The sequence below is a fragment of the Sorex araneus genome, chromosome 9, assembly GCF_027595985.1.
Source record: "Sorex araneus isolate mSorAra2 chromosome 9, mSorAra2.pri, whole genome shotgun sequence".
Lineage (NCBI taxonomy): Eukaryota > Metazoa > Chordata > Mammalia > Eulipotyphla > Soricidae > Sorex > Sorex araneus.
Window position 1 is genome coordinate 9,714,302 of NC_073310.1, and position 19,421 is coordinate 9,733,722.

Genomic DNA, 19,421 nt, shown 5'->3' on the forward strand with positions numbered 1-19,421 from the left:
CAGCCAATATCACTTCCTTTGTTTGTTTCTCATCATGTTCCCATTGGCTCCCCCTGGACTACAAACAGAGCACCCCTTAATTCCCAGAAATGTTCCAAGCAGTGGGGAAGGGGGCCAACACACACACACACACACACACACACACACACACACACACACACACACACACACATAGTTCTGTGGGCTCTGCTTGGATCTCTCAGGGCAGAACAGAACCAGGGGGACCAAGTTGAAGAAGAAGAATGTCAATGCTGTGTGTGTCTCCAGAGCCCAGTAGGGACCGAACAGAGACATCTTTATCTAGGATGCGCCCTTTCTCCTGCAGAGCAAAGGAACAGAAAGCCAGGGGTGAGGCTGGGTTTTCTAGGTCTGCAAAGAGTGTCCCTAGAGAGGGCAAAGGACGCCTGTGAGCATAGGGAGAGACAGGACAGTGGCTGCCCGGGAAGGAACCCAGAGGAGAAAAACTAGTGCAGAGGCTACCCCTCCTCAGCATCGTCCACCGCCCCCAGCTGGAGCCTCTTTGGGAAATGTGCCCCAAAGCAGCCCTGCAGGGATTCTGATTCTGGGGTCTCAGCAGACTCAAAGACGTTCGGCTGGTGAACTGCCCAAGTGGCCAGTCGCTGCGGGAGCGACTAAACCAAGACAAGGTCAGGTTTGGGGAGGGTGAAAGGCTCTAATTATGCAGAAACCTTTTTCTGTTTACCTAAAAGTATCTTGAGTAATCAGCGGTGATGAGCAAGACGAGGAAAGCAGCTGCCTGAGAGTCAGATGATGGAAGGATCAATTAAATAGTACCGTTCCCACATTTGCAGAGGGGAATTTTAAGGTAGAACTGCCTTGAATTCAGCCAGGTAGACTGGAAGTGTGTTTCCTTGGGGCAAATGCCCACCTATCTGCCTGGGCTCAGTCGGTCCTGATCTTCTTCTGGTTGTGTTCTTATCCCTGTATTTTTAGAATGAGTTTGAAAAAAAAAAATATCCCACTTCTGTGAATGCTGAGTGCCTACTCTGCCCCAGGTGTTCTTGCAACTATTATTTTGAACTTCATGAAAACCGCATAAAATAGGGGCATTATTCACTCCACTTTACAGGGAAGGGAGCAGAAGCTTTGAGAGAGGGCAAGTGATTTGCCGAAGAAGATTCAGCAAGATGGAGACTCAGGCTCTGTTTCCACGGCTCTGCCAAGTTGAAATTAATGCCACTGTGTCTTCGTTTCCCAAGTCAGGGACTGGGTTCCGGAGCAGCAAACTCACCAGGACCCCCAGAGAGGAGGGGATTCCCCCTATGCACTCTTCCTCTGACTGCTGGACAGTGGGCTGGAGGTCAAGCCCTATTTGACTTCCCTTTTTCCTTTTAGTCTTCATCCTGTACCCTGGCCATTTATGACTCAGCTGCATTACTTCTGCTAACGTTTTTTTTTCTCAGAACTTATGCCTGTGATTGCATTTGCATGTTTTCCTCAGAACCTTTGCCTGCCATTGTGTTAGCTAAGTGAAAGAAAAACCCGGGCAACCTGGTTGCTAGCCTGTTTTGTACGGAGCAGGTAGTATAAGCAGAACTGATCTCAATCACCAAGGCAAAGCTGAGTTTAAGTACAGGGTCCCTATTGTTAGTTTGATTAATATTTAACCCCATAACAATACAAAATATATTATTTCGGTTGTGCTTTGGGACAGGGCTTGGGGCTTGGGATGAAAACATCCCAAATTTGGTGGTGGGAAGGTGTCATGGTGGTGGGATTGGTGTTTGAATATTAACTGTAATCAAATATTGTGAACCACCTTATAAAATAAAAAAATTAAAAAAAAAGATTTAACCCCATCAACTTTTCATAGATTTAACCCCTTCACCCTTTCACTAGTATCTACATGAGTATAGTATTCATAAATCCAAACCCTTATTGAAGGACATTGAAGTTTATATTCTTTTAGCTCTTGTATGAAAAGTTGTACCAAACTCACTGCGGCTAAGCCATGCTATACACTCTTACTTTCATTAATCAGTTTTATTTTTCATTTTTTTTGTGTTTGAGCACAATATGATCCTTGGTTGAGAAACGTTGCTGTGAATCATATTATTGTGAATGTCGGAATATCACATCTTCACAGCTTATCTGATTATTTCCTGGTGCTGAATTCTTAAGAAGGGAAAATAAATGGGTCAATGGAGAAATTTTCAGGGAGTGGGGTGGGGTGGAGCCTTCCAAACAGAACTGGGGGTGGGGGTTGCAGTCACTCATGATGACACTGTCAAACAGTCCAAATGGGTCAGTGCTCAGGCCTGGTGGTACTGGGGACCCCAAGGACCTCTTGGTGCTCACTCAGGGTACAATATGGTTTGGGGAGGGGTGGTGTCAAACTTAGGTTTTTGTGTATACAAGGCATGATCCCCGAGCTATCTCTACTGCCCTGGAATTTATATATTTAAGGCTTTTTGACTTGGAAAAAAAAATTCTCTCCTCCTGACACACATTTTTAATGTTCTATTATTTTGACTATAAAACCAAACTCTTATAGCCTAGTTCTCCCTCTTGGAGAACCTGGCAAGCTACCAGGAGTTTCCTGCCTGCAGGGGAGAGCCTGGCAAGCTCCCCATGGCATAGTCATGTGCCAAAAACAGTAACAATGATGGGTCTCATTCCCATGACCCTGAAAGAGCCTCTAATGTGGCACCATTGGGAAGGACGAGTAAGGAGAGGCTGCTAAAATCTCAGGGCTAGGACGAATAGAGACATTACTGGGCCCGGTCGAGCAAATCGATGATGATCAACAGGATGACAGTGACAGTGACAGTGATACAGGCTTTTGACACATTCAGAAAAATTGTTCTGGAAAGGGGCAGGGAAGCTGTATATTCCCACCTTGGGCCTGATTACTTGCATTCACTTAGCAAAATTTGTTAGCAGGATCCCCAACCCTCCCCTTTTTGCATTCAATAACCTAAGGTGGTACCTGGGACCCAGTGAAATGCCCTTGAGCCGTGTCTCTGTCCCTCTTTAACTTGTGTGACCTTGGGGCAAGTGCTTCACCCCAGGAGTCCTCCCCACAATTCCCTTTAATGATCACACAGAGAGAGATTTGAAAGCGCTTTGAAGACTGAACAAATAGATGGGACTTTGCCCACACAAAGGGAATTTCTCATGCAACATTCTCATTATTTTGTTTTTGCACAGAGCTTTAAGTTTGCCAGGAGACTCCTTATTAGTTTTTTGGTTCTTTTTAACTCTCCCCTGCTGTGGTTACCAAGACACAGATCGAATATAATTTCTTATAGAGAAAACAGGCCCAGAGAGACCCGTGGCTGTCTCTCGACCATATCCACCTCGGAACTGCTAGCTGCTCATCTCAGAGCCCCGTCCCCTTTTTTTCCAGATTAGCAACAACAAAATGGCTTTTATCCCCCCCCCAAAAGATGTGCTTGCACTCATCATGAAACTGATGGTAGCAGCAATTCCAACCAGAAAGACAATTTACCAGTGAGTGCTCTGTGGCCAAATAAAAGGCACTGACCCTTTCTTCCTCTTTCTAGAACACTTGGAATTCTCTTTGAGGGCTGGGAGAGGGAAAAAAAATGAGAGTGCGGGTTCCTTGAGCCTTGTGATGGTTGCATGGTTCTGTGCTCAGCAGGGCTGTAGTGAACGTACAGCAGGTAGTGATGTCGGTGGGCCCCACGGGTGACTTACGTGAAGCGGGGAGGAGAAAGACGGTCACTTTCTCCCCAGCCGCCTCTACCACCCGGGACCCAGAGTTACTGGGTTCTTGTCTCGCTCGCGGAAAAGAATTTCAGGAGTAGACAAGCAGTGAAGTAGCAGATTTTATTTAGAAGGTCTTAGGGAAGGAGGAAGGGATAAGTGGAAAAGAAAAACCAGTAGGAGTAACGCGCTCAAGAGAGAATGCGGGCTTCTCCAAGGGTGGAGGAAGCGCTACACACATCCTAGCACTGGACATGAAAGCATGAAAGTACACATCTCAAGGGGGAGATGCGGGCGACACATGTGCTTGGCCACATGGCACAAGCAGCACATGGGCTCAGGCAGCATATGCGCGCCCTTCCTTTGTTCAAGGTGGCCTTTATAGGGTTTCTCCAACCTGCCCCCACGTGGGGGCTTCTTCCCAGGTAAAAGTCCGTTGCTAAGGAGGTTGCCAGGGAGGTTGGGAGTGGTGATGGCCTTCTTTGGGGAACCCCCTGGGGAGGGGTCTATTGTCCTCAGAGTCTGTTTGAAGGTCTTATCAGGTCCCAGGTCCGTTTCCTGTATCCACAGGGTGGGTCAGTCTCAGGATTCTCCTCCCCGGAGACTTTGATGATCTAAGTTTCATTGCCAGGGGCCTTTCCCTATCTACCTGCCTACATCAGTAGGACAATTTCCCTGCTTGTGGCCAATCTGGGTTCAATCCCCGACACTTCATATGGTTCCCAGATTCACGCCAGAAGTAATCCCTGAGCACTGAGTAACCCTGAGCACAGCTGGGTATAGCCCCCAGAAAAACAAAACCAAAACCAAAAACCATGACCTTAGCACAGTTCTAGGCTGAGGAGAGTGATGAAACCTAGATAATTCTAGATTTAATAATCACCACAGGAAAAAAAAAAAGAAAAAATCACCATAGAAATATTTGGTTTTTTGTTTGCTTACTCTTGGGCCACATCTGGCAGACCCCAGGACATTCTCCTGGCTCTGTGCTTAGAGATCACTGTTGGCTGGCTCAGAGAACCATGTGTGGTGCCAAAGATTGAACTCAGGTTGGCCACATGCAAGGCATGTACCCTATCCTCTGTCCTGTTGCTCTGGCTCCACACAGAATTATTTTAAATAACCACCTCCTTGCGGGATTTCTTTCCTACAGTGACTATAATACAATACCCATTTCTTTCTTTCTTTTTTTAATTAAATCACCGTGAGATAAAGTTACAGACTTACAAACTTTCATGATACGTTTTGGTCATACAATGACCCATCCCTCCACCAGTGCCCATTCTCCACCACCAATGTTCCCAGTATCCCTCCCCCATCCCCACTCCAGCCCACCCCCTGCCTCTGTGGCAGACACATTCCCTCTTTCTCTCTCCTTTTGTGAGTTATGGTTTGCAACACAGGTACTAAGAGGCCATCATGTTTGGTCAATAGTCTGCTTTCAGCATGCATTTCCCATCCCGAACAATCCCTCCAATCATCATTAAATTAGCGGTCCCTTCTCTATCCCAGCTGCCTTGTCCCCCAGCATGTGAGGCCGGCTTCTAAGCCGTGGTGTGATCCTTCTGGTCCTTATCTCTACTCTATTTATGTGTTAGTCTCCTATTATGTTACTTTATGGGCTGGAGCGATAGCACAGCAGATAGAGCATTTGCCTTGCACGTAGTCGACCCAGATTCAATTCCTCTGCCCCTCTCAGAGAGTTCAGCAAGCTACCGAGAATATCTCACCCACACTACTGGCAAGCTACATTTGGCATATCCAATATGCCAAAAACAATAACAAGTCTCACAATGGAGACGTTACTGGTGCCCGCTTGAGCAAATCCATGAGCAATGGGATGACAGTGATACAGTGATGTTACTTTATATTCTACAAATGAGTGCAGTCATTCTATTCTCTGTCCCTCTCTTTCTGCCTAATTTCACTTAGCATGATACTCTCCATGTCCATCCACTTATATGCAAATTTCGTGATTTCATCTTCTCTTACAATGGCATAGTATTCCACTGTGTAGCTGTAACAGTTTCTTTTTTTTTTTCTTTTTGGGTCACACCCGGCAATGCACAGGGGTTCCTCCTGGCTCATACACTCAGAAATAACTCCTGGCGGTGTTGGGGGACCATATGGGATGCTGGGAATCGAACCCGGGTCGGCCGCGTGCAAGGCAAACGCCCTACCCGCTGTGCTATCACTCCAGCCCCACCAAAGTTTCTTTAACCAGTGATATTTTTTTCTTTGCTACTATTTTTCAGTCACAGATTTGCTGTAGTGGTGGGCCGTACTTTGTGATGCTCAGCCACCAGGTGTGATGCTCACACCTAAGAGTGCTTAGGGAGAGGGGGGTGATGTAAAGCTGGGCATTGAACCCAGGCCTCACACATTATCAGGCCTTACTCTACTACTTGAGCTACCTTCCAGCCTTACCATTCCTTCAAAGGTCATGTCAGAAAAGTACCGTGGCACCAAATATTATTAAGGCTACGCTGTTGCAGAAGGTTAGATCCTGTAGCCCAGGGGCCACATGAGTCTGTTCTTATAAATGCCAGAAACTCTTCAAACTGGAATCCACTAGAGCACAAGCTGATGAAAGACTTGAGGCAATTTTGGTGTCCATCCGATCAGGAGAATGTGTTCCATCCTCCCACGGCTCGCCAGAGAAGGTGTCCCGTCCAAAGAGAAGCTAGTTTTTCCACTAGACATTGATCAAGAGGCTTCCCCTCTCTGCCCTCTATTTGATCAACTGTAAAAATGGGACCATTGGAAGCATTCACTTGATAGAGCTGGCAAGTTAAATCAGGGAGATGCCGTGTTGCCAGCCCTGGTGTGGGGTCTGGATGCCCTGAAACTTCCTTATTGTTTATTAACTCCATTTGTGTTTACCACGTGCTAGGCATCATTAAGCATTATCTTCTCTGTGTCTAGAAAACAATTGTATGAAGCAGGTTTTGTGTTGTTAACTTTTTTTTAGGCTAATTGCTGTTGATTGATTTGTGCCAACATATGGTGTTTGCTGATAGAAAGCATTTAATGATGAGCTGTTTTGTTCCCTGTGCCCACACATTTTTTTTCCTGGAGTCCCAGCCCCGTGAAGAACGCTATGTACATACCCACTGTATTTGAGAGCATTGTCACATTAAGGAAGCACCCAGTTGTGACTTGGCAGAGTCAAGGTTTTAAACTATGTCCTTTGGGTTCTGTGATGCCCCAAAGGCTTCTATGATGATCTTTCTTTATTCTCACCTGACCCACACATACACACAATAAGAGTTTAATAGAAACCAACAACATTAGTGAAAATAAAGCAAGCATCCACATCAGAAAGCTTATTCTGGGCTCTTAGAATGTACCAGACTGTGTGTCTCTCTGTGTGGTGGTCTCAGCAGCCCTCTGTAAGGTTTCCTCTTTGGATTACACTTTCCAGGAATACCCATGCCCCCGAGACACTGGAAGAATTGGTCTTTGCAAGCAACGTTCCTAGCACCAAGCTTCTCCTACCCCTAATTCACCAGAGAATCTTAAGTTAGTTGTGTACCCTGCAGTTCTTTATGTAAAGATGGACGTAATCCTCCCCCACCCCACTCATCACTCATTCATTCATTTACCAGTCCTTCCTGAATGCCTAAAGCCACGGATGATGCCAGGTGTTGGGTAGGTACAGTCTGGAATCAAAACGGGCATCATCCCTGAGATCATAGAGCCGCCTGAGATAAGGGAAATTCTCTATAGAGGAGTAGCACAAAGCCTGGAGAAGAAAACGTGCTCAGTGAAAGAGTGTCTTGTTAGGACTAGGTGATGGATACCCTCATCAGGACTTGAACAAAAGCCTTTGTGTTCTCCAAAACCTTTTCTATAAAATAGGATTGTGTTGGTGGTGATGAATTGAGAATTGAAGATGAGAATAGCAGAAGGCTTGGGGATAGCCAGAGAAGACATCACATGTTAGGCTATTTATTATTATTATTAATATTATTATTGATTTAGGGCCATGCCCAGTGGCACTCGGGGGCAACTCCTGGCTCTGAGCTAAGGGATGAATCACTCTTGGCAGTGCTCAGGGCACAACACACAGTGCTGGGGATCAAACCAGAGCCAGCCACATGCAAGGCAAGTGCTTGAATCCCTGTACTATTTCCATGGCCTAAATGACAAATGTTAAATATGGGGGCCAGGGTGATAGCACAGTGGGTAGGGCGCTTGCCTTGCACACGGCCAACCCAGGTTTGATCCCAACACCACAGATGGTCTCTGGAGCCCTCCAGGAGTGATCCCTAACCACAGAGCCAGGCGTAAGCCCTGAGCACTGTCGCGTGTGGCTCAAAAACCCCAAAACAAAAACAAATAAATAAATGTTTAATAGGTGTGCTAGTGACCTGCATAATTCCTTATCCTCCCAAAGCATATTTAGGTCTTCTCACTCCGTTCTCCATCACACACCAGCCAGTCAGATTCAGACATATCATTAAATTTCCATAAGCATCCCCCTTCTCTGTGGGAATACATGCATTTTCCCCTTGAATGTGGACCCCACATGTTTGATTTGCCTGGAAAGGTGTGGAAGCCGCCCAGACACAGTGCTAATGGGATGTGACAGAACTCACAGCTTCCCTGGCCTGGAAGGAAGAATGTTGACGAAGGGGAACTTAATGAGCTTCCACCCACATTTCAATTATCCTAACAAGCTGCCAAAGGAAGCCCTGTTTGCGGTACCGTATCCTGGAAAGTTTTGACAAGCCCAGGAGGAATCTATCCGGGCCGAGCTGAGAATGTCTAAGGGAGAAAAATCATTTTTCTCTGGAAGAGATGCCTATGGATAACGTGACCAAACTAGCAGTGCTCTTGTCACCTGGTCTTTGAGATGGCCCTCTACTCAAAACCAACCAGTAGAATTGTACCAGCTATCGATAGCCGCCCTAATGCTGCAGAACAACCCATGAAACTTCAGTATGTGTGTGTGCACACACACACACACACACACACACAATTCCAGACTATTATCATTACTCACGAGTCAGGGTGGCATTTCTGGTCATCCAAGCTGTGCTAGGAGAGTTTGTGCATGTTGAGGTGGGACAAGTACCCAGGGGAGAGTCTCAGGCCCTCGTAGGAAGGGGAAGGACAATTTCCCTCTGATCACAGCCTTGTGGGGGAGGGGTCTCCTGTTTTGTTCTGTCTTTTAAAGACACTGATGTCTACCTATTGGTATGAGAGCTGGGAAGAAGGCAGTGCAGGAGGGCTCAGTGAACAGGGGAAGAGTAAGTTGCTGTCGTAGAGCATGGGGCTATGTGGAAGCCACTAGAGGGGCCCCTCCAGACTCCACAGTGCACCCCAAAGACTAGTCTTAACTTTAAACACCCGACAATCCCAGAGAAATGTTATGCACATTGGTATACGTATAGCTAGAGGAGGTAATGGATGAGAATGAAAAGACCAAAGTGAGCTTTGGAAGAATAAGTAGAGAGCTCCTCATTTGTTGTGATAGAACTAGTCAAGAAGGCTTCCCCTCTGCCCCCTTGGGACCTTGGCAAGCAAGTGGTGGGTGGGTGGGGGGAATACAGGGACCCCAAAGCCATTTACCAACACATAAGCTGAGAGAGGGGCAAGGCAGAGCCTCAACTAACACACACCAATGCCTTGCATTGGGATCATGAAAGCGTGCCCTCCGCAAGAAACTTTACTTCTCTCTACCTATAGTCTGTTTCCATAAAAATTTATCTGTGGGACTGGAGCAATAGCACAGTGGGGAGGGCGTTTGCCTTGCACGCAGCCAACCCAGGTTCTATTCCCAGCATTCCATAGGGTCCCCTGAGCATGGCCAGGAGTAATTCCTGAGTGCAGAGCCAGGAGGAACCCCACTGCATCGCCAGGTGTGACCCAAAAAGAAAAAAAAATTATTGGTTATCTATGACTGCTCAACTCATTCCCCAAAATGCAGTGGTGGAAAACACCATTTTGTCTTGTTTTTGGGCCACACCTAGCAATGCTCAGGAGTGACTTCCTGGCTATCACTCAGGAATCATTCCCACAGTGCTCAGGGGACCATCTGAGAAGCCGGGGAGAGAACCTGGGCATGCTTCCGCAAAGCAAGTGCCTTATGCACTGTACTAATTCTCAGGCTTTCTGAAAACACCATTTTAAGCATTTAAAAAGTTTTCAAAAGTTTCTATGGGTAAGGAATCGTGGCACAGTGAGAGCTGGAGCTCGTGACCCAAACATCTCCTCAGACGGCAGCCCAGATGTCAGCGAGGCTCTGGTCTTATGGGAAGGCTTCACTGGGGAAGTCAAGTTCACTACAGTTACACACTCTTAGCTTTGCCACGTGGATCGCTCCACAGGTGAATTGAACAGGGCAGCTTTCTTCATTAGAACAAGCAAGCAGAAGCGCATAGAGGAGAGTGCCTTGCCATAGAGGAGACTGTAGCACTGTCGCACTGTCGTCCCATTGCTCACCGATTTGCTCGAGTGGGCACCAGTAATGTCTCCATTGTGAGATTTGTTAGTTTTAAGCATATTGGATATGCCATGGGTAGCTTGCCAGGCTCTGCAGTGTGGGCGGGATACTCTCGATAACTTGCCAAGCTCTCTGAGAGGGATGGAGGAATTGAACCCAGGTCGGCCACATGCAAGGCAAACACCCTACCCACTGTGCTATTGCTCCAGTGACATTATCACCTAATCTCATCTCACAAGTGACCTCCCAGCCCTCTTCCTGCACATTGATTCTGCCTTTGACATCACGCAGTGGTTTCTTGGAAGCTGTCGCTTTAACCAAAACAATATAGAATAAAACTAATTTTCCCATTAAATACGTCAGTTTGCTAATGGGCGTAAATAAGAGTGTAATCCCCACAGCATATTTCTGATCACAAAAATATCATCAGCTTTATAAAGACCCTAAAGATGATATTCAACAATTATTTGCCTTTACTCATTCATGGATGCATTCTATTTCCAGCTGGCTTACTCTAATTCAGGATGGTGAATAGCCAGAAAACCTCAGAGATCCAACCCTGGATAGGATACAGAATGCCTTCCATACCTCTCTCTTTCCCTCCACACTCCTTCCCTCCCGCCTCTCTCTCTCTCCCTCCCTCTCTCTCTGTCTCTCTCTCTCTCTCATACACACACACACACACACACACACACTCCACTCACTCCTAACTGGGGCAGTGTAGACACATCAGTTGCACATTTTTTAAAATATCTTTGAAGGTACAAAACTACCTGTAAAAATCTGACACCAACATGATAAGAACATGCCAATCACATAGTCTGTGTTCCTAGAGGGAAAAAAATATTTCTGTCTCAACCCTAAAGGACATTGGGAATCATGCAGAGAACAAACACCTGCATGATCATCGGGAGTCGGTGATTTTATATCCAAAATTATAGGATTTTGCTATCAGAGAAGCTGATTCGATTGAGAGTAACGCTCTACTGCCTTTGACCAAAGATCTGTTAGAATGGATGCCAAGGCCTCTGATACATCTTTGATAGAAAGAATACTAACTTGTCCTAAGTGCTCTCTCACCTGCCAATCATTCAGGGTTGCCTGGGAGAGATACTTTAACATCTTCCACAGAGGAATTCTTTCAATCACTTGTAAAAGTAGGAGAATTGAAAACAAACTAATAAAATGAACACGGTCTTCCTAGTCTTACCTCTACCTAAATCATTTCCCCCCAAGCTACCAGTTCCTGCAAAGCACCTCTTGGGCCTCACTTTTCCATCTTGGTATTTCAGCGGGAGCTTCTACACGCTATACATATCATTACCCAAGGAACAGGAATTCCTTGATTCCATTGATGAGGCAGTGCTCACATTTCTCCCGTTATTTTAGAAACATCCTTAGAGTTGGTTTGTTGGAAAGAAGCTTTTTTTTTTTTTTCAAAGAAAGTCCAAGTGGGAAGTATTGCTCTGTGGGAGACACACTCACTGCTGAGATGGAACCGTTGGGTGTGAGGCTCCCTGGATGCCTCTGGTAGAGCAGGGATGTGACAGAGCTTGCTCAGGAGGTGAAAGCATGAGGGACAGCAGGGAAGTGGAGGGGCTGTCGGGAGCCCTCGGCTTCCCTCTCTGGCCCCAAGAAGTTCTGCTGGTGATCAGCAAAGATCACAGATGCGCTTGAGTCTCAGCAGAGCTCCTGGGTGAGGTGGGGACGGCGCAGGAGGGCGTCTTGTAACCCTCCTGTCCACACATGAGAAAACATAGTAGCAAGAGAATCAACTCCCAAGTCAGCTCTTCCTAAGGCTGGTCTGTCTGAGCCAGAGGACTCTGGGAACAAACCCTAAGCTCACACAGTCACAGTTCCTAGGATGTGAAGCTCTTGTGAAAAAGTTTCTTCTTGGTCTGAGAGGTTGCAGCCTGAGAGGTAAGGCCTTCTTCTTACTTGCACCCACTTTGGTCCCCAGAGCACCCTCAGGGGTCAGTCCTGAGCAAAGAGCTAGGAACAGTCCCTGAGTACTGCCCCCCACCCACTACACACACACACACACACACACACACACACACGCACGCACACACACATGCATGCAGACCCTACACACACAGCCTCTTCTTTTTACCTGACATTGGAAAGAGCAGAACTTGATCTGCCCTTTTCCCTTTCAGCTCCTCAGCCCAGAACTAGGGCGGAAAGGAGGGATGTGAGACAGGAAGCGCTCAGCACACTGCAAATAAACCCCACAGGTGGCAGTCACTGGTCTGAAGAGTGATCGCCTGAACAGTCTCTGTCCACTCCCTTCCCCTTGGCCCCTCGTGGTAGCAGAGAGAGACAGCCGTGCCTACACTGTAACCCCCCTGGGTGGTTCAGGTCTCCTCATTTTGGGAAACGAGGTGCAGAAGGTCCAGACCTTTTTTTCATTGTTGGGGCGGCCAACCTCCAAGTCAAACACAACCTTCCATCCCGTGAAGTGTCCCCCAAATGTGTCTCCTAGACATCTGTGGGGGGGGGCACAACAGTTACTATTCACTTGACAAGTTTCTTCATCTTTCAGAGCTCAGCATAACTTCTTTGCTCAAAAAAGCCTTCTAGACCTTTTCAGGTCAATTTTCATCCTTCTCTTATGTACCTGCCACTCACTTTATCTGTCTTTCTCTCAGAACACCAATGAAAAGGCTGCATTCGTCTCGTATACCCTGAACTCTAGTAGGTGCTCAATAAAAGTGCCCAGAGCATTCCATTCATAAAACAGGGCAACGCTGGGAATGCGTCCTCTTCTCCCTACATCAGCCCTCCACAGAACACTTCACCCACTTCCTTTCTTCTGTGTTGCAAATGCCCCCAAAATCTCAGACCTAAATTGTTGCACTGTTCTACCTTCTCTTTAGATGCCAGTCCTGGAGTCCTTAGTCTCCGATGTCAATAGTGGTATCAGTTTCCTTTTGTAACCCAGGTTTATTGTTTGAATAATATTTTATATTATTTCAGTCCACACCTGATGGCCCTCTGGAGGTGCTTGAGGATTGTTTGGGGCTGGGGATCAAACCCAGACCTCCTGCATGCAAAGCTCAGATCATTAAGCTATCTCTCTGGTCCTATTTTCTTTGAAATTTTCCATGTTTTGTTGTAACTTTTAACAAGAATGTCTCCAGTGAGGGGAATACAGTCTTTCTCCCTGTGAGAGTGAGGTGAATGAGTCAAGTGCTCCACCAACTCTAAAGAATTCCTAGACAAGTGGGGGGAGATGGGATTGGAGGGTGGGAGGGATACTGGGCTTATTGGTGGTGGAGAATGGGCACTGGTGGAGGGATGGGTTCTCAAACATTGTATGAGGGAAATACAAGCACGAAAATGTGTAAATCTGTAACTATACCCTCACGGTGATTCACTAATTAAAAAATATTTTAAAATAGATAAATTTTTAAAAATTAAAAAATAATTAAAAAATCACCAAACAAACAAACAAAGAATTCCTAGACAAGAATTGAGTGCTGATGGTGAAGGGATGGGTTCCCAAACTTTGTATGAGGGAAGTATAAGCACAAAAGTGTATAAATCTGTAACTGTACCCTCACGGTGATTCTCTAATTAAAAATAAATAAATTTAAAAATAAATAAATAAATAAATAAAATAATTTTAAAAACAAAACAAAACAACAAAAAAAAAAGAATTGGGGCTGGAGAGATAGCACAGCGGGTAGGGCGTTTGCCTTGCACGCGGCCGACCCGGGTTCAAATCCCAGCATCCCATATGATCCCCTGAGCACGGCCAGGGGTGATTCCTGAGTGCATAGCCAGGAGTAACCCCTGTGCATCGCCAGGTGTGACCCAAAAAAGCAAAAAAAAAAAAAAGAATTGAGTGCTGAGAGTAGGTAAAGGGATATACATGATAGCCTGTCAGTACCTGTATTGCAAATCATAATGCCCACATGGGCAGAGAGAGAGAGAGAGAGAGAGAGAGAGAAGAAAACTTCCTGGCATAGAGGCAGGCTAGGGTGGGGGATGGGGGGTGAGGGTGGTGGCAGTAGGGAAACTAGAGTCATTTATGCTGGGAAATGTACACTGGTGAATGAATAGGTGTTGGAACATTGTACGACTGAACAACTTTGCAACTGTGTATCTCATGGTGATGGTGTATCTCATGGTGATTTGATAAAATAAAAATAACAATAAAAATGAAAAAGACTTCCTCCTTCTTAGGGTTAAACTGGGGCATGTTGATTCTGTTTGGCCAGAGTTCCCTAAGAAAGTTATCTCAGGTCTGAATAAGTATCAAGAGGTCTTTCAGGTCGTGCATGAAGGGAGAAGAAGATGATGAACAAAACCTAGAGCATATTTTCTATTTGGAGGTCCAAGAGAGGGAGTTTTCCTATGAACCCAGTCATCATACAAAGTAGAAGCAGGGCCCCTGGCCTCTCTCAAGCTGGAAGGGCCGTCTGTGGCTGAATCAGCAGGAACCCGTGCTGGGAAGCAGGCTAGGTGTAGCGTGGCAGCAATTTGGCTGACAATTCCCTTCCATGTTTCAGCATAATTGAATTAGCATCCATGGAGACCATCTCCTAGACACTGGCGCAGGCAATAGTATCGAGTAGGCACTGTAATTCATCTGGCATGATGAGGCACTGAATTGCCATCCAGTCCCACACCTTTGAGTGTGCTCATTAGACAAAATTAGGTAGATGAGACGACCCTGGGAACAATTAAAATCTTCCCACTTAGCCCATTCCCAGCCACGGTACCCAAAGTTTCCTGATAAGCATTCACGTTTGCTCAGTGAGTGTATGTGACTGTCTGGATCTACGTTCAAATCCTGAACCACGGACCTCCCTGCCCTTTGCACCAGCTCAGGATATGGATGCTTTAGGGCGTAGGAGAAAGACAGCTTACAGGGGAACGCCATGGCAGGAAGCAACCAGAAGGTTTGCCTTTGTACAGTGCCGTGACCAGGAGTCCTGGGGCTCCACCCCACTGAGGAGAACATTTCTCAGTTCTAAGCCATGGTAATAGGTCAACAGCAGGGGGCCTGGAGGATGCACCCACTGACAAGTCCAGAGGGGACTTCGAACTAGAAGTGGGAGGCTGGAGAGATAGTCCAGGGATTGGTTAAGATGTTTGCCTTGGTGGGGCTGGAGCAGTAGTACAGTGGGTAGGGTGTTTGCCTTGCACACGTCGACCCAGGTTCGATTCCCAGCATCCCATATGGTCCCCCCAAGCACCGCCAGGAGTGATTCCTGAGTTCAGAGCCAGGAATGACGCCTGTGAATCATCAGGTGTGACCCCCAAAAAAGCAAAACAGAAAAAAAAAAACGATGTTTGCCTTGGGAGCAGTCAACCCTGGTTCAATTCCCTGGGCACTGCCATGAATGATCCCTGAGCACGGAATCAAAACTAAGCCCTAAGGGTGAAAAGCCTGTGAGAAGTGAGAGGGAACTGTGAGAGGGCTGGGGTGCAGGAGAGCAGCTACACCAGCAGCTAGAGGGATGTCGGGGCAGGTACTTGGACCCTGGGGGAGTTATTCAACTCTAACAATTACCCCCCTAACTCCGCCTTCGCTACGAGGCAGCACCATTTTGTCACCACTCCATGACTCATTCTACACATGCAAAGACATCCTAACTTAGACTCCTGACCACACAAAAACGCACAGGAAACAACTCTACACTGCAAAGTTCATGGTGGTAAAGCAACTCAGAAACCTGTCGGACTTAGTGAGTGAGGAAGCGAGCCCAAGTGACCCAATAAGTAATAATGAGATCTAGACCCTCTCTGATAAGGAATTTAGAATGGAATTGTTAAGGAGCTCAAAGAAACAATGGAACACACCACCAATAAAATACAGAAGGATAGGAGAGCAGGCATGAGGAAAACACAAATGAAAACGCAAGCAGAAATGACATATCTGAAAAGCCGGTTGGTGAAATGAAAAAACTCACTGGAAGGCCTAGAGAGTAACAACTGGTGAGGACAACTGGTGAGAATCAGTGAGCTCCAAGATGAAGTGCAGAGAATCTCCAGAGTACAGCAGAGGATGGAAAAGACCCTCAAAATAAACCAACAGATGACAAGAGAAAATCGGGATGAAGCCAAGAGGAACAATATAAGAATCACTGGAGTACCAAAGGGCAAGAAGAAAACTAAACACTAAGAATCACAGGGTGTGACCCAAAACCCTCCCACCCCTCAAAACAAAACAAGACACCAAAGATGGTAGAATTAAGGGATAAATGGAGTGAAGAGTGAAGAAGGACTTCGAGCAAGTGATTCAGGACTAATGTCATGATTATTGAGACAATGGCAGATTGAACATTTTTGGGGGGTAGGGGTAGCCGGTGGAAGGATTACACACTACCAGTGGGGAGTGGCTGACAGTTGTTGGGGAGCAGGAGATTAGGGAAGAAATAGGACAATCAGGAGAGACGATACAGGACTTAAGTTGAATTCATGTTTTCCTGTGTTTGAAGACTAAACCATATTAGCTCCAGGACCTTCTGCTTGCTCAATAGATATTTATGCTCAAAAAAATAATATCTTGTCAAATTTGGAAAGAATCGGAATTCGGGGCTGGAGTGATAGCACAGCAGGTAGGGCGTTTGCCTTGCACACAGCCCACCCGGGTTCGATTCCCAGTGTCCCATATGGTCCACTGAGCACCGCCAGGAGTAATTCCTGAGTGCAAAGCCAGGAGTAACCCTGTGCATCGTCAGGTGTGACCCAAAAAGAAAAAAAAAAAGAATCAGAATTCTACTAAGAACTAGAGGTCTCATAGGTATAGATCTATAGATAAAGAGGATTTTGTCTTGCTTTGGGTTCCATCAGTAATGGATCCTGATGTAAGAGGTTGAGTGTAAGTAGTTTATTTGGCAGGGAAGTGACAGAATGAAGTAGAAAAAGAGAAAGAAGTCAGTGAAGGGATTACTGTCACATCAGCAATGACCATGGCACTGATATCATCCCACAAGGGATGCTGGCAAGCCACACAGAATGCCGGCCTCCGAATGATCTCGACTTGGAAGGGAGGGAACTGGGGGTTTCAGACATCCACTCCAATCAGTCGCTGGTTGACGGCTGTGCCTGGCAGGTGTTGATTTTCTGGCACTTCTGGTCTGCCGTTAGGAAGAGACACCACCTGCAGAGAGAGACACAATGCACACAGATGCTAACACTGGTTGACCTCTCTGCTCTGATACAGTGAGTCCTAATGAGGTGCTGCCAACTTATACTTCTGGGGTTAAAAGAGGACATAGCTTACACCTGGTTCTCTAAGAATATCAAGGGGGTGGAATCTCCAATTATCAGATTTTCTTTTATTTCACTGTGTGATATAAAGGCCCCAACAGACAGATGACAAAATATGACTATTGTCCTTACCATCATCATCATCACCACCTTCACCAGCATTGTTCCATCACCATCATCCTCATTGTCACTATTGTGGTTGTCATCGTCATCCTCACTTTCCTCTTCATCATCATCGTTCATCATCTTTATCACAATCGCGTCATCATTTTCTTCATCCTCATCACTTTGTTCCTCACCATGGTCATCACCACCATCATCATCGACTGTTTCCATTGACATATTCTAATTTTTTTCACAGTTTCTTTCAGACAGTTCTGATTTTCCTAGAGAATTTAGTACAAACATGACCAGATCATTTATCCGCTAAAGACACTTCTCATTCGAGGGCATAAATCCTAAGTTATACAAAATGTAGACATTGTCAGAGCTGGAAATACCTTTTCATTATTATAAAAAGAAGTCCCCTTCTTTCTTCTGCAGTCTCCTCATGATTCAATTGTGTCCCCACTTGGTCCTAAGGGAAAATTGTCTGGCACAACTGAAAGCAACTTTACAGCTCAAATCAGATTTAGCATCCTAGTTCCCAATGGGGCTAGCCTGACATTTCACACACTTCCAAAATGCCAAAGAGAATCACTGTCTCTTTTGTTTTAAGCCAATATCCTCCCAGTTGGTTTTCTACTTAGTGTTTTTTCTGAATCTGGGGTGACCTGTGTGCAGCTTGGGCCTTGTAATGAGGTCCTCTCTGATAGGGTGCTTCTCTGTATGACCTGAGAACTTGGATTATTTTCATTGTCACTTTTATCCATCGCTACTGGGTCAGAGGAGGTAACCATCGGCCCCTAGCCCATGAAAACTGATGACCAAAATTATGTCTGCGTTGAATTGGATAAATTTACTCTGTGAAGCAAAATGAAGGAACTAGGACACATTTGTGAATTCTGATTAAATGGCCATGTAGTATGACTGTTGGTTCATGTTCTGTTGTGGCTGCTTCCCCACTTCGGGATTCTAAGCTGCAGAAAAACCAGGAAGTTTCTTAGGGAGTCTGATGGACTGAACCACAGTGCTTTCGGACAGCAAGAATGATTAGAGGTGTCCAAAGAAAGGAGAATAGGACCATAAAAGTGAAGAAGCTGGGAATGGAGCAATAGTGCAACAGGTTGGACACTTATACCCAGTCGACCCCCAGTTCAATCCTTAGCACTATATATGGTCCCCTGAGCCTTTCCACAACTGGCTCTTGAGTGCAGACCAGGATTAAGTTTGGCCACCACCAGGTATGGCCCCCAAACAAAAGACAAAAAAAAAAGTGAAGAAGCTGTCTGCTGAGTAGAGGTATCTCAATCATGTTCTCCAATAATCATCTTGGAATGGATTAAGGAGTCAGAGAAGAACAAGGTACAAGGAAAATCAGTTCTAATTTCTACCCAGTTCTTTTTTCTGCTTCCCCTTGAAGAAAATAACTTCAGGAGATTAATAGTTTTAGTTAGAGATTAGGAGGAAGGAGAGGGAGAGAGAGGTCAACAAGTTTCAGAGAGAATGTGGGTTTCGCCAAAGGAGAGAGAACTGAAGGGACTCACTTTGAGTTGAGGTGCAGATAAATCTCCAAGGTGAGGAATGTGTGGTATTTGCCCTTGTCAGATTGGTTTTATACATTTTCTCAAAAGCTTCCCCCACGTGGGGCTTTCTACGTAGATAAAAGTCTGTTGCATTGTCAAGGGGAGAACTTTGAATTTTTGGTGGTCCGTCTTCCTGTTCTTATCATAGCTTTTGCTCCTATTGGAGCTTCTCCTCTCCAGAAGGGTTCCAGCCTCCTTTGGATCCATGCTGGCACCAGTTATAGTCCTATTGGCCTTAGTATCTGTGTCTACAAAGTGTGTCCAGCCTTTATGCTTTTGGTCTACTTTAGGGCGACTGACAGTAATTTCTTCGACTCACTTCCTGAATTTATCACTTTCTGGGAACTTGTTACCAGAAATCACCTGCC